The sequence below is a fragment of the Amblyomma maculatum genome, chromosome 8 (genome assembly GCF_055883805.1).
Source record: "Amblyomma maculatum isolate TAMU_Amacu chromosome 8, ASM5588380v1, whole genome shotgun sequence".
Classification (NCBI taxonomy): Eukaryota; Metazoa; Arthropoda; class Arachnida; order Ixodida; family Ixodidae; genus Amblyomma; species Amblyomma maculatum.
The window spans coordinates 92,329,351-92,344,422 of record NC_139351.1 but is presented as its reverse complement, the minus strand read 5'-3'; the positions used below and the strand labels follow the sequence as shown (position 1 = coordinate 92,344,422).

The 15,072-nt window shown below is 46.6% G+C and overlaps 1 long non-coding RNA gene across 1 annotated transcript; it reads left to right on the top strand.

Annotated features, from left to right (window-relative positions):
- Positions 1-5,245: 5,245 nt before the first annotated feature.
- Positions 5,246-9,272, top strand: LOC146181812 (uncharacterized). The gene is made up of 3 exons (XR_014700023.1): positions 5,246-5,461; positions 8,072-8,190; positions 8,985-9,272. It is a non-coding gene; the product is annotated as an uncharacterized LOC146181812 (long non-coding RNA).
- The last annotated feature ends 5,800 nt before the right edge of the window (positions 9,273-15,072 follow it).

The following is a 15,072-nucleotide window of genomic DNA, read 5'->3' as shown; positions in this document are numbered from 1 at the left end:
ACTGGCAAATGGCAATAATAAAAAAGGACTTTGGCCCGCAAACGAAGAAGCCTTTTGCAGCAACACCGCGTGTAATTTTTAAGGCGGCATTAGGACCGAGATAATTTATCCGGTTGGATCCTGACGTTCCTACTTTGGCCTCTTTTCTGCCATGTGCAATTATTTAGAGATATGTGTAACACAGGCGTCACTGAAATAAAAAAAAACAGACGTACATATCAAGCCTTCATAAGTAACTCGTTTCTTACTGTGCCCGCAAACCTGAATTTTGTTTTTCATTTTCAGTATTTGCTAGCGATCATACTTTCACATCGGTTACAATCATTTGCTGCGAACATATGACAACTGTTCTTACTAATACGAAGTTTTTTGCATACCAGGTATAATGCATGGCTAGAACGCAGCAGTACCTCGCACTGCAACAGAAATTCGTTATTTGCGCATAACGTTTCGGCAAATAAAGCTATAAAATTTCTTTCTGTGGCAGTGTTCGTTAATGTTTTCTGGTCTCTGCTATCTTAGCGCTTTGTATTGAAGTTTATTTTTGTCTCAGCGATTGCACTACAACCGAGGTTACATTGGACATTTTGTGTTCTATGTACGCAGCCAATGCAAACCGCAAGTTGAATCAGTGCAGCGCCTACGAAAGCTATTCGGCGGGGCTACCTGTTGCTGTCCACCAAGCAGCTCACCTGATCAGGTAGCCATGATTGCTTATTTAAATAATAGTCCTGCGAGACCTCTTGGGTCTGGTTGTTGCTTGTCCACTATACCTTTGCCTACAGGTCTGCTAAATGACCGCTTTGTGCGAGATATGCGTGGGGTAGACTGGAGGTTTATCCCTGTCTCTCCACAATGCGCCAAAAATGTGGCGATGAGTTCCAGGCAGTCTTGGGCCAGATGATCCTCATTGGCTGATGTGTGGGTGCATTTGAGAATGGGATGTTCTTGCTGTTTTGAGGGCAACCTTTGCGGCTGGTGGATATCCACAGCTGTTCATGATGAGAACGTTATGGAGATCTGTTGATGCAGTTCTCTGACAGTTTGTACCTTCGACGGTTTAGGCAGCTTTACGTAAATGACTAGGAGAACTATGCTGAGATGAGCTGTACTTGGCAGGCGGGCTCAGATCATGAATGACCGCTTACCAGTATCCCTCAAATGGAAAGAATACAAGAATACGTTGGGTAACAGTGTTATGGCTGGATTAGCAGGGGCCTGCAAACATTTAGGTGGGCAGATGAGATTATGAATTTGGGGGAACCAGGTACGTATTTGCACATTACCGGGTCAATTTTTGGGGTATGGGAAAGAGGTTTGCCCTTCAGTGCGTGCTGACACGCATATGACAATGATTATTATTCTGTCAATGGGTTGTGAGACGCGAAGGCAAATCACGTAGCGCCTTGCTCGAGAAATATCTTGCGAGCTGAGCAAGGCGCATTCCAAGAGGTCTATTAGTCTTGGCATTTTTCGTAATTTTTCACAAGCTGGCTTAGATTGCTATCTTCCGTATATACGGTGCCTATTTCATGACTAATTCATTCTGGCCAGCTTTTTAATTAGCCTGGTGAGGTTGTTCCCGGAAATAAACAAGCCGTTTATGGCCTTGCCCGAACTGCATACAAATTTGGGGATGGTACGAAGAGTCGGCCCACATTACCGGGTTTTACTGTGTTCACAGTGATTCTAATCATGACAGAGCTGCAAATTCGGAATGTGCGCTCAATCGCACTAGCACAAGCTGTTCATACCATCAAAGAGAAGTGCAAATTCGCAGTCGACCTTCAAATTTGTATTTTATACTCGGAGCACAACGACCATGTAGCCATTGTATTTGTATCCCGTGTTTGCTAAATTCTGTGCGTTTCCCTTACTTTATCCTTGCGCATTTTTACGCTGAAACACAGCTATAGTATATTCGAATAGGGAGAAAACTTGTACTGTACTGCCTGTTGCTTCAATCCAAAGACAGCTCTGATATGATAGACCTCAGATTCGTTGATGCCTTGCGCAACATTATTTTTTTCTGCTTCAAAACAGTCCAATTAAGAACGAGGCTAGAGAAGGTTCTTTGTACAGAATATCAGATATTACTATTTGGGGTGACTTCAAGCCGAGGTTGGAAAGGGCACACCAGAGGAAAGGTGTCCGGTAGAAGCGCTCATAAGTGCCCGCATTTTAGGTGGTCCTTACTTGATTCATAAGATCGCTTTACTTCCTTTTTTGATAACAACATATGCTTTTTCTTAAGGGTGAAACTCCCAAAATTTGGCATCCGAAATTTCTGCCTTTACGATTAATATTTTTATCATTTTAAATACAGCCCGAATCAAATTGACGTGCTTATACACGGCGGAGCTTCCCAAGAAGGCGCTTTAAGTAACTTGGAATGGTTTGGGCTCTCACCAGAATTTTTCAATGCAGGTGGCCTCGAGAAGAGACTTGCGTTTGCGCTGTGGTGCGGACAGTACCTGGACGGCAGAGAAGCCTCAGTTCGAAAGCAGGTTACATACAGTTTTGGCATCTTTGCCTTTTGCATGGCCCTGCGCATCTCAGTGGACACACGATTGCTTTGGTTGGGTGTCCGTAAATCTCTTAGTGCGTCTGCGTGCTTTGTAGAGCACTGACCTGTCCCTGGCACTTAAGGTGAAGCTTAAGGTATCCAGTGTTTTATGGTGCAATGTTCGACCATATCAAACGGCTGCGAAGTTCCTTTGTTACGTCACCGTCATTGTGGCGTCATCGTAAGGCGCTGGGAAAGTTCTTGGCTACCGCGAACCATCAGGGTTAGAAGACGAAGAATGAGCGCGATATGTACATTCGTGAGATGCAAGCAAGTTTAATAGACGCCCGGGTAGAGATCTTGAGGGGCGGGAGCAATGCATCATTTTACTATTGGAGATTGGGGACCCATGACATTATGATGACAAGATAGCCTTTGGACAGGAGTGATTAGGAAAAGGGTGATTTAATAACGTGACCAATTGCTTTAACGATGTATTCAGGACACACTCTAATAACTAGGAAGAAAAGAAGCTTTTTTTGACGATAATTGGCTGGTGGAGGAGGCCTTCCTTCGTTAGGATTTTTAATTTTCTGATGACATCATCAGAATGATTGACAAGTGAATTGGGGAATTTTGCGTGGACGCTTGCTGATAACGCACAGACACGCTGGCGAGCCATGAGCCATTAAAAGCTATCGCCTCAAAAAAGGTTATGTGAGTTCTGGAGTACAGCTACACACCTCGCATGCTAACCTGCAGGTGAAATAACACTCGGAAATGACCTCTATGGAGCGTGTCTGGTGTCCACAATAAAGTGCGACAGACATTGCGCCTTTCCTTCCTATAAACCATTCTGTCACAGGTAACTTTCCACTTTACGCATGCATCACTGGTTAAGTCAGGCCTCAAAATCACCTTCCATGGTGGGGATCAGGTCCCCACACAAAACAAAAAGGTGACAAGTACTACGCCTTCCTTCCTATAAACCATTGCGAAGTGCAGAGCTGGAGGTCAAATCAGGCTTGGAAATGACCTCTAACACTATGGTTTATAGGAAGGAGAGGTGCAGTATCGGTCCCACTTTCTCTCTGGCAACTAAAGCGTGCCGCCACCTGGCTGACATTGCAAAGCATACGGGAGTCTCACCGGTTTGTATGCATCGAAACAAAGCCGCTGCCCAATCGGAAAAAATTACAGAAAATTTTCTGATGTTACGACAGGTTTCCTGTGCGGTTTTTGACGGGAAACCTGTTGTGACGACAGAACATTCTGTAGTAACATCAGAATGTTCTGTAGTTACAACATAAAGAGCTGCGGAACTACAGACAACACAAATATACTACAGAAAAACAACAGAACTACAGAAAAGTACTACAGAACTACAGAAAAATCTGATGGTTACGACAGAACTACAGAATATTTTGTCGTAATTCTGACACAGTTCTGTAGTTTTCTTCGATTGGGTGCTGTTAGGATCAAGTCAACTAGGTTACAAAAAAATGAACTGCTGGAGTGTCGCCTGTACTGTCGCTTATACCGGCCAAGTGACTAGCGTAAAGCCTGAGGCGGCCCTCTTGAGGGGACAAAAAGCTTACCAAGCGCTTGACAGTGGTTTTCGCCGATGTAGCTGGTGTGCTTCAAAGTGTTTAAGGGATATTGGAGTTGTGATCGAATACCGCGGGCGGTCAGGCGAGCCATACGTGACCTCTCCGTATCGATTTGAATTATTTTTAGTTTTGAGAACCTCGATGTTATCGGAGTATTAAGACGTTTTCCGTTCAAGTTCGAACCCGGGAACTCCGGCCCAATAGTGGGGCATCTTATCCATAATTTATGTTAATTTACAAGAAACTATGAGATCATACGCAATTATATGCGACTTGTACGTGATATCTTACGTGAATTGAGTGAGACTTTGTGAGAAAATGTGAGGTTATTGCCTCATACAATTTTTTCGCAAGGTAGGGGCAGCAGATAGCATTACCTAATCGAGGTATAGTGAATGCATAAATCACCGTTGATGCCAGATGCTCTAAAATTGTTTGCATGAAAACCTGCGAGGCTATACCCCTCATCGCTTCACTTCATGCCCACAAACCGAATGTAAATGATTTATAACTGCGACAGCATAGTCTTACTTGTCCCTTTTTTGGAAGCCGTACGTTGTCTTACTACGCGACTCCGAGGTGTGTTGGTAACTGAGAATTATAATTTGTCTTTTTTCTTCGGGCACATGGACCGTAGAACAGAAGGTGACTCCTGCTTGGACACCCACATTCCGGATTCGTATGCTTCGACATCTATTTGACTTTGTTCCAGTGTCTATGAAACGCTTTTTCGATGGCGTGACGGGAAATTTCGCATTGCTGGTCAATGCATTCAATTGCGTTCTGCTGCATGCTGCAAGACCACTAGAACCAAAGAAAGCGGATACAGAACAAGGACCAATTTCTTCATACTTGTTTTCTTGCTTTATTCTTCTTTTTTTTTTGGTTCCCGGCAACCATATATCCCTGTTATGAAGTATTGCTCATTGTCGCGATATAGCACTGAGTGAGATATCGCATATTTCAACCTGGCATTTCAAAAAGCTAGGCGTGGCCAGGTTTCATCCCATTTACCTCATTAACCTCCAATGACCCAATAGTGTCACTATTTGAGTAGATGGTAAGAGAGATCTGTTACGAGGTGTTGGACACGTTATGGCCGCCTACAAAGCAGTAACTGCGACCTTAAACAGTAATACTTTACATACCTTAAATTGTGTCAGACCGAAAGTTGCGCAGTTTTAAATCCTCTAAATATCATGTAGAAACACTAAGGGAATTAAGAATAGTGTTTGTTCAGAAAATCATTTATTGCAGGTGCCCGAGAGGAGCGAATTGCACCTCCGCTATAGTGTGGAAGACGCGGGACAACAGGGCCACTGGTGAAGCCCGAGTATGAGAGCAGGTAGTTGCTTCTACAGCTTCACTTTGTTACATGACGTCCGCTCCGAAGACGTAGGATCCCTGCTCTGTTTAGTCGCCTTGAGAGGTATTGTATGTCTGCATCATTTTATGCTGGTGGCCGGGCAGATTATTCGCACTTTGACATGACCATTTCCGGTGTAAGCTTTTGAAAAACACGTTTGGAGCGGTGCGCTGCGGACCATAATAGTGACTACGAACTCTTTACAATACGCCGCCGCTACACTACAGCGCCGTATAGTAAGCCCCCTGGGATGTCATTCAGGGAGGCCAAGGCCAACAATGGGCACATAATTCTTAAGAACCACTCCCATGCACTTCATGTACATACCAATAAATCTTTTAAAATTTTTTGAAATCGACACTTTTGGTACTTATTATCAAATGTATTCTGATCTCTCACATTTGAATCAACCGGCGGTGTCCTTGGCGTTCGAAGAGCGGAAGGTTGATCAATGATGTAAGAGACAGTGCAAACCGAGGACGATGGGCAAAGTATAAAGAACACACCACCAGCACTACACACGACTAGGGCTCGTGATGTGTTTTGAAAATCTGTCTGTCATCGTTGGTTTGCGGTTACTCTTGCTCCGTGAATCAGTGGCGACTTGCCAAAATGTCCACCCTGTCTCTGGAAAGTTGATTACAGCAAAGTTATTTACTGCAAATAGGTCAATTCGAACTTCGATGCTCTCGAATATAGTCATTCTTTCCGTTATTATTGTTTGTATTTATATCAACGCATTACGACTGAATATACCTAACGTAATAACTAGGCTCTTTGCTTGGACTGTGTGCTTGTTCAAGGAATCGCTGCTACTGATGATTTAAAATGGCCTTACTGCTGTCAGGTTAGCGTTTTCAGCGGTCTAAGAAATGATGAATAATCAGGGAGTCTTTCGTTCATTCCCTTGTTAAACACATCAGCTTTCCTTTACGTACAAGCTAGGTTGGTGATGAAAGAGACTGAACATAACTGCTTAGGGGAGGCGCTTCGCACATAATGTGTCATGGAATGTGCATATGAATGTTCTCTTTCGCGCTCTGTAAACCGTATTTTTCTTCCACACAAAAAATTCAACCCCTAGTCAATCCTACTTGCTTACTGTTCTATAAATAGATCGAAGCTTGAATATGCATGAGTTACGTGGCGCCCGTCGTCTAAGCGAAAACGTTACCCAAGAAGGTCCAAAGGAAAACGGTAAGGTGTATTCCAACTCTTCTCCTTACGGCTCACTGCACATACAATACTAGGTTAATGGCATTCAGTGTCTCGAAGAACATTGAAAATTTATTTCTGCAATATTTTCTTTGCTTTGAAATCAGCATCCATCAGTGAACCCTCCCTCGATATTCCACGCTTTCAGCGTCGAGGAGTGCTCGTCACCATCGTCTTAATTCACTGACCCGTGTTTCGCACGAACAAAGTTGTCCAACTTTTTTTTCCCTGACAAAGTTAATATTGGATAAGAACATCAAAAACAGCATCATCTACACAGATTCATTAAGCGTCATCAGTGCAATAAACTCCAAAAATGCTGTTTAACCACTGATAGGAAACATTATACACAACATAGTAAATATCACAAGAAGAAAACGTACTATCAAATTCTGCTGGGTACCCAGTCATGTTGGGATAAAGGGTAATGAACGAGCAGATATATGCGCAGCAAGTGCGAAAAATTTACAAATAAAGCAAATCAACATGCCACACAGAGACGGAATGAAGTTAGTACGTACGAAATTACGAGATAAATGGCAGGCTGATTGGGAAAGCGAAGCAGAGAACAAGCTTCACTCCATAAAGCCCATACTAGGAGAATGGCAATCATGTGAACATCAGAAACGTTTCATTGAGGTAATTTTATGTCGTCTGCGCATAGGCCATACACACAACACATAGCTTCCTACTAACGGAAAAAGGCAAGCCTCTATGTGAAATGTGTGGACATGAGCTAACAGTAAATCATATTTTAATCTCATGCTCACAACTCGAGGAGCACAGGAAAAAATATTTTACTGTATTTTACAAAGAACACATCCCATTTCATCCCGCATTGCTTTTAGGCCAAGAAGCACTTGTTGATTTTTCACTTGTTTACGGATTTTTAAAGGAAGCCAATGTTTTAAACCAAATCTGAGCATCATTACTGTAGCCACTTGATCGTCTAACCTTGCGGTTGGCGCATGATAGCCACAGTTACCGTCTGAAATGTACTTTATCACACATCTTCATGCCGGGGTATTTTGTGCTGTTGTATATTTATTTTTTCACTCACCCTGCTTTGGCCTGTATACGTATACTGTTTGTAGACATGCATGAATAAATAAATTAAAGCAGACAGTGCCATATTATCGCAGTTTGTGTGTTGAAACAGATTAATATGGGAGAGCTGCGTTTAATATCTGTTTTTTTGTCCTGTTTACAAAGTTGCCTGCTATGAGTTAAATGTACCCTTCGTGTCTTGGCTAGGGAAATCTACCGTCACAGGCTAACCTACGTTATTTTCAGTCCTAAGCCTTGCCTTTTTACTGCGGGTGAAGTGTTTATTTTTTTGCCTTTGTTTCTTTTTGTTTCTCTTTCGGTCTTCAGGTATCTCCCTCCCGCAGGCCGGGACGCTCCCGAGCGAAACACGGAAATTTAAGTGAAACGCTCTCCCAATTGCCGGAAGCTGGCAAGAAGTGCCAGTGCCATCTCTTGCCTTCCATGAGGTAATGACCTCTGCCTTACCGTTTATCCCGATTCGCCCTTTAGGCCAGGAGGTTGGCACTTCACCTAGGGGAAAGAAACCACCCTTTGGCATAACTGAGAAAGTTTCGTATGCTATTTACAGTCAAGATAAGAAGTCCTGAAGCCAAAGAAATTTCGTGTTAGCAGCGAAATGGAGTCGTCACGCCATCACTAAAAGCCAAATGGCATTTAAAATGCTAGGAAATGATTTCTTACCGCAGTAAGAAACAGTCTGAGAGCATTTCATGGTCGTATAGTCTTTATTGATGCCATAACTACTTCATTTTGCGGCTTAGACGAAATCCTTTGGCTTCAGGACTTTTGACCAAGACTGTACATATTCATCTTGACAGCCACGTGTCTGAGCCTGTTTCGGATGCGGTCCTTTGTGCTCTCCAGGCGTTGCGTGAGACTTCCGTCATTTTCACTTGATACGACTGAACGCGTTCTAATCTGTGTTCAGCGGTTAAGCGTACAAAGCTACTGAAACAGCTTGTGCCGAAAAGGGAGCCGGCATTGGGTTAGCATGAAACATGTTTTTCTTGCATCGAACAGTGTTTTGGAGACCAAATTGGCTTTGTCGCCTAAGCCTTCGCCGAATTCTCTTCACTTGAAGCAAGTGGTCTTGCTTACAACCTGCGCGCTTTTGAGACCCTGCGTGTTGAGACTACCCATTGTAAATGTTTGAAGGCAAACAGTGTATTTGATCTTCTTTAAAGGCTCTGGCTACGCATTAATTATGTCGTGTTATGCGTATTTCTATTTTCATTCGCAGGTGGGCCACCACCTAGAGAAGCAAATTTCATCTCCATAAATTTAGTGGTCACAACAACAAATGCAAGCCGAGGTGCTCTTCCTGGAAACATCTCCGTCAGCAGTCTCTGGAGGTGGCCAAGCTGCCACACCTGCACCTGCAGCAGTTTGCCATATCCGATGTACTTTCGCGGAAAAAAGAATATGAATCTGGAATTGCATTGTTCTCTTTCTGGTGCTGGTACAGGGACAATGCCAGGTGGGTCGGCAGCCCACTGCCCAGCTCCTGGTGCGTCTTTTGGAAGCACACACGTCAGCACCATCGGGTGAGGTGCTTGTTCAAACTAGCCACAAAGCCACCAGCCGACAGTCCCTTCTGATGGCAGTCATGTGAGGTTTCTTGCCTGATGCACATCACGCTTTGCCGCGAGATCTTCACAGCCGAAGCTTCTCCACCCAAATTGCAGTGCATTTGGATGGCAGCCTTCGTTTCCATACACGTCAGGCTCTTGTTGCTGATGGTCCAGCCCAGCATAATCTGGGTGTGCAGTGTCATGTCAACGCAAGTAACCTTCTTAACTGCAAACAAAGTGCTGCGCATTCTTCATGTCAAGGAGGATGTAGACAACCACGCATGTTCGGATCTGGAACATATTCTTGTCTTGCATCTCAATGCGAGAAGTGTGCTGCTTGCTTCGGTTTTCCGGATCCGCCTGTCCGCAGTTGGAATTGTGCGAATCAAAATAAATATGCCTTTTTCTGTTATGCTCGAAATTTCCGCCTTTAAAGGTTTCGCATCGAAAACGTTAGATACCACGAATAAACAGTGCATGAAAATGAAAACCTCGTGTCAACGCGCGAGAACAGTTATGGCTTTTTGTGGGAAGTATTTTCTATGACCCTAAGAATGAAGCATGAATATTATGAATGACCCTATAAATGAAGCACCAAGCCTGCTCAAACGGCCTCTGGAAATACTTCCAGGGCTGAATGGCATGAATACAGCGTTGCTTAAGTTTCCCTGAATGAGGAAACGAAGATACAAGCGAATCTAACTCCACTCAACAAAACACAATGAAGAGCGGGCCACCGCAGAGAGGGTACGTAACCAATGATGCTGCATGGCTGTTCGCGTGCCCGCGCTGAGTCAAGTGTACCAGAATAAGTTCGCATGAGCAATGAGCATTATTGGTCTATAGCGTCTGCTTAATGATTCGCAGGCTGTAGAGACTCCATTGTGAACGGCCGAGCTCATCAGGCACTGCAGTGCTTTTTTCTCTATTTTCTCCAGTCCGCACGAGGCAGCGGACGTGGCTCCACTACAGAGCCAGTAGCAGGCCTGTGCACTTTCTTTTCCATCCTCCTAGAGTCACAAAAACAGTATCGAAAGTTTCGCTAAAATCAAGAACTATAGCATCGAGAGAGAGGAGAGAAGTAATGAACGAAATGTAGGCTGGCGCAGCTCTGGCTATCTTCTAGTCATCCGCCATTTTTCCAGCAAGTAATGAGGTACGAAGTATAACAATGAACGTCACTATTCATTCAGCCTATCGTTTTAAGAAAAAATTGTAAGGCTATCAGGAGAAACAGCATGAGGGAGGAGAGCCTTACAGGACTCGTGAACTTGACTAACACATCAGCATTTAGGCATCCACAACACGCTGGACAAAATTACAGAACAGCGCATATCGCAGCAAGGAAGACTCGACCACCGCAGCTGGACGACGCCTACTCGTGCGGCCGGGCATCGGCTATCTCCACCAATAGGGTGTCACCGAAGTCCCGCGGAAAGTCGGGGACGGCATTAGAGACGCACAAGTCCCGAGAAGTAAGCGGTAGGCTTGTTAGAAAGGATACCGGCAAACTAAGGAGCTGAAAGACTCGCCAGACAGGATACGAGTGGTAGAGACACAAAGCTTGTCAAAAAGCGCGAGGTGGCTGACATAAGGAAGTATAACATAGGGAAAATCGAGCATGCTCTAAACGTCCGTAGCCTGAAAGTTGAGTAAAGGAAATTAGATATAGAAAAATATTCTATACACTGAAGGAAAGGGGGGCAATGGCATTACTAACAGGGACAAGATAATCAAGGTGCCCGAGTTCTATATTGACCTGTACAGTTGCCGCAGCAGTCGGGACAAAAATGAAATTTGCTGTAGTAGGGATGAGCAATAAGATGTTCCGTTAGTAACAAAGAACCAGATTAAGACTCTTAGAAGCTATGAAAATGGGTAAAGCAGCTGGGGAGGATGAGCTGGTGGTGGTAGCAACATTTTATTTCCATTTAAATATTAAGGGCGGAGCCACCTGCATGGCACTTGGGTGCTCCCTTACTACATGGGAGACACTCACATGAAGCAAGAGAAAGTCGTTGAAGAGCAATCCTCCTCATAGCACTGGAAATGATCTTCTGTTTGTCTTGACTTGAGGTGCTCTTCATGAGAGACTCCCAGTAGGACTCTGCTAAGGTCGGTGATGGGGGATGAGGAAAGGTGGGGCATATAAGAAGAATGTGTAGGAATTGTCCTGGTTTGCCACGAAGTTGGAATGATGAGGAAAACCGGTCTGGGTATCTGGCATGTAGTAGTGTAGGCTATGGAACAGTCCGAGTCTGCAAGCTTCGCCAGTGTACGGCCTGCGCTATGTCGAGAGAGGGGGCTTGGGGTGTATATTCTTTTCGTGCACTCCTCGGCCTGTAGAGAAGGTTCCATTCCTCTAGCCCGGAAAGTAAGACCTCAAGCCAGAGAATTAACCTCCTCGTTGTCAGGGAGGCCAGCATGGGCTGGCGTCCAGATGAGGGTTATAGGGTGCTGGGGCTGCCAGAAGCGAAATATGCGAGCAGCGGTGCGGGATATATAGCCGTTGGAATAATTTAGAATCGCATATTTGGAGTCAGAGTTGAGGTAACCAGACATTTGTTGAAGGTCGGAGGTAAAATCGGACAAGGTCCTCGCTGGAGTTCCTTAATTCTCCTCGCCCCCCGACTCCCTCTCTCCTTTCTCTTTCCCTCCTCATACCTCCCCCTCCTCCCCTGCTCGACACCTTTGTGCTCAGATATATAGCCTGTAGCAGGTCCGTGCATATTTAGAGCGCAGCACTTTGGCGCCCATTCCTGCGTTTCGCTTCGCCGTTAGCCTTGTAACCGAGTGATGTTGTTATGAACTTTATTTTTCCACCGATGTAGGAGGCCCCCTACTCCCCGCCCCCGGCACGCAGGCCTATGGGACGGAGGCCGGGGCCTTCGCGACTAAAGACAGGCGAAGCGACAGTGTTTCTTCGCGGCTTCAGCCGCCAGGCAGATAGCTTGCTGCTGGTTGGCGGGGGACTCGCTCCGCAGTAGCAGTTCCCAGGCCTCTCTACTATTTATGTTTTCCTTGGCGCCAGGGAAATCAAGGCATTGCCAGATCATGTGATCCAGAGTACCCCTTTCTCCGCAGGTTTCGCATTTATCGTCCGCCTTTTCCTCCACTTGCGTGTGGAAAAGCCAGACGGGACTTGGGAAACTCCCAGCTTGCAGGCGCCGCCAAGCGACGGCCTCCTTGTTAGCGTTCGGTCCGGTCGTGGCAGGGACCTTCTGCTAAGTCTGTAGTGTTCTAAAATTTCCTTATAAGTTTGCAGCCTCTCGTCCATCCTATCGCAATCAGGCGGCTCTACGGCTGCTCGGAAGTAGAGAGCTCGGACTAGCTCGTGCGCCGCCTCGTTGCCGGGGACGGACTCGTGCGCGGGGGTCCAAATAATTCGAATCTTTCTTTCAAGTTTTCCTTTCTCTAAAATTTTGGCTGCCTCCTTCGAGACCCTCCCTTTTCCAAAGTTCCAGACAGCTGTTTTGCTGTCACTAATAACTATGCTGGCTTCCGTTCCAACGCAAGCGAGCGCTATTGCAACTTCTTCAGCCGTGTCTACATTTCGGCTTCTAACGGACGCGGCGGCGGCGGGCACGCCGCGGCCGTTGAAGACCGCGGCCACCGCCGCCCCCGACTTCCCGCTAGCCGTGTCTACGTAGGCGACCTCCCCCGGCTTCATTTTCCCCGCTTTCTGTGCGAGAGTCTCGGCCCTCTTTTGTCTCCTCTCCTTGTTGTACGCATAGGGTGCATGTTTTTAGGTAGGGGGGGGCACTATTATGTATTCGCGACACTTTCGTGGAATGTCTACTTTGTGGCTTGTTCCTCTATCTGACTACAGTCCCACCCAGCCGGGGATGGTTCTGCCCGTGGTGGTTGTGCTCAATCTTTCTAGTTGCGCCATGCGCACAGCCTCCGCTAGTTCCGTCCAATTGTTGTGCACCCCCATTTCGAGGAGGCGTTCAGTCGAGGTCGAGATGGGTAGTCCCAGAGCCCTCTTCGCGCATTGTCTGATGAGTGCGTCTATTCTCTGCTTTTCGTCTGATCTAATGTTTAGGAATGGTGTGGCGTAACATATGCGGCTAGTGATGTAAGCCTGCATTAGTTTCAGGAGGCTTCGTTCCTTAAGGCCCCGACCCTTGAGTGCGATTCTCCTGAACAGACCCGTGACTTGCGTGGCGTACGCGTTCAGTTTCTTTACCGTTGTATCGTTGTACCCATCTGCTTGTAGAAACAGCCCCAGGATCCTAATTTGTTCGACGTTTGGCACTATTTGGCCGTCTACTGTTACGCTGATGTTTATCTGGCATTTACACCTGAGCGCTTTCGGGTTGTAGATGAGAGAGATGAGATGAGATTGGTTCACAGGAAGGGAAAGGCGCAGTATCTGTCACACTTGCTCTGTGGACACCTGAACCGCGCCGTAAGGGAAGGGAGGAAGGTGGGAGTGCAAGTGGAAAGAGAGAAAGGGGAGCCGTAGTGGAGGGCTACGGAGTAATTTCGACCACCTGGGGATCTTTAACGTGCGCTGACATCGCACAGCACACGGACGCCACTTCGTTTCGCCTCCATCGAAACGCAGCCGCCGAGGTCGGGTTCGAACCCGAGAACTCCGGCACAGTATTCGGGCGTCTTACCACTGCGCCACCCCGGCGGGGCGGCTGTAGATAAACAGTTCCGATTTTTGTGGAGAGCACGAGAGGCCCCTTTCGGCCGCCTAGGACACCACGGTGTCCACCGCCGCTTGCAAGCGCTCCTCGATGCTCGCGTCACTCCCTTGGGTGACCCACAGGTTTACGTCGTCCGCGTACATGCTTTCAAGTTTTCCACTTTCCTCAGTTCTGCCGGGAGGTTTCGCATGCCAACATTAAAGAGGAACGGGGACAGCACCGAACCCTGTGGCGTACCCCTGCTTCCTAGTTTGACGGTGGAGGATTCAATGTCCTGAAACTTTATCGTTCTACCCGACAAGAAGTCTTTTACGTAGTCGTACGCTTTCTTTCCGACCCCCAATTCTTGTGGTCGGAGCACCCGAAATTCGACCACAACGGAGGCGGAAGAGGTGGCCATCGTGCTAGCTCTAACACAACAGGTCAAAATTATAGTTACAGACTCGAAATCAGCGATTAGAAACTTTGACGCGGGCCGCATTTCGGCCATAGCAGCAAGAGTGTTGGCCAGTGGTCCACCACCGGCAGAGCAGGTCGCGCTCATTTGGACACCGGCGCACCAGGGGTTGAGGGGGAACGAGAAAGCGCACGTACTGGCCCGAGGATTAGCTACATTCCGGGATCCCAGTGACGACTTATGCGCAACCCCGTACCCCTTGCGCGATGAGGAGCCCCTGCAGTTCGACGAGGACCTTAACACCTACCAAGATATCCTAAATCATTACAAATTAGGCAGATCAGTACTACCAAAAGCGTGTAAGCAACTCACCAAATGCAAGGAGGTTATGTGGCGTAAGCTACAGACTGGAGTATTCCCGAACCCCCAGCTTTACAGCGAGTGACACCCGGAAATTTTTAGCCCCAGGTGCAAACGTTGCGATCGCATAGCGGACATGATCCATATGATATGGACGCGTCCTAGATTTGGAGATCCTGAAAGAACACATGAGTCCTGGGAGGCACTACTTCTCAAGCAGGACGAAAAAGGGCAACGAGAAGTCATCCGTCTTGCTCTGGCCACTGCTCAGATCCAAGGGAGGTCGACGGCTGAGGGGGAGGACATGGTTGGGACAGAGCTTCGCCTCGGATCCTCACCAAC